This window comes from Silurus meridionalis, chromosome 8, assembly GCF_014805685.1.
Source record: "Silurus meridionalis isolate SWU-2019-XX chromosome 8, ASM1480568v1, whole genome shotgun sequence".
NCBI lineage: Eukaryota > Metazoa > Chordata > Actinopteri > Siluriformes > Siluridae > Silurus > Silurus meridionalis.
The window spans coordinates 3428394-3429818 of record NC_060891.1 but is presented as its reverse complement, the minus strand read 5'-3'; positions in this window follow the sequence as shown (position 1 = coordinate 3429818).

Below are 1425 nucleotides of genomic sequence, written 5' to 3'. Positions count from 1 at the left end.
CTCCTTTGCACTATTTGACATCATCCAGTTGTTCGAACACACTCCTGGCTCATACAGACAGCATGATTGAGGCAATCAAACAAGTGGTAAATAAAATTAAATTAAATTAAAAAAACAAACAAATAATAACAACAATAATAATAATAATAATAATAGTAATAATAATAATAATAATAATAATAATAATAATAATAATAATAATAAAACAGTTCCGGAGGAAAGGCAAAAAAAAATTACATCTTATATTATCTCCAAAATGGCAATATGGCTGCTTGGACTCCATTTCCCAGCAGCCACCACTAATGCCTCTTTACTCCAAATGATGCACACCTGATTTTAGTTTTACTTAAATTAGATTCTGATTAAGTCCTGATTAAGATGATCTCTGTCATAGAACTGTGTAACCATCATGATTTTGGATTCTGATGTCAACTTTGCACACTATGAGCTAAAAGACCTGATGATGTCAACCAATAATATTAAGGGTTATAAGTGAACGTGGCCTCCTGCTGTTGTAACCTGTTCACCACAAGGTATTGCCCAATCCGACATGCTTTTCTGCTCAGCACTGGTTTAAAGAGTGGCTGCTCGAGCTGCTGTAGCCTTCCTAAATCATTTCTCTATTGACCTCTCTGGCAAATTTTACACACTGATTAATGCTTGTTTTGTGTGCCATCCTATATTGTTGGTTGTGTGTAAAAATCCCAAGAGATCCCACCATCCAGACCAACAACCAAAGTCATAAAGGTGGAATGATTTTTCCTCATTCTGGTGTTTGATCTGAATATTCTAATAAGCTTTTGCTCTGTGCTTCCATGATTTAACGGATTACACTCCTGCCACATGATGAGCTTACCAGATAATAGATAATTGCTCATTCTGTGACTAAAAATAAACTGGACCTGCACAAAGAAACAAATTAGATTCTTTATGACTGTAAATACCAAATTTGCCCCCAGGACAGAGGAGCTACAAGTAACACAATATAAAGTGCAAACCAAACAACACAATAAGAGAATAAACACACCGACAGTGCAGCAATATAAAAATATTCTACATGAAAACATGAGAGTTTACTAGCAATTTGTGCAAAGAGCTTTTTGATCATTTGAGTGTTGGGGTGTGTGTGTGTGTCAGTCTTGTCTCTGTTTTGGATTCAAATAGCTTGTAGAAATAGCTATAAGGGCCTGCAGTCTTCCTCATTCCTAATGGCTTTTCCTCTGCTTTCTTTTTTCTAAGCTTTTTTAAATAAATCTAAATAATCTAAAGCTTTGCCACTGATCCCACATGTTGTGCACAGCAAACAGGAAAGGGTTAACAATTTTTTTTTAGCTTTGTCAATGTTTGTATAGAAATCATGAATATCTGGTCACAAATGCCCCCTACTGGTAAAATCAAACCATCAACGCTCTCAAACTAGGACAT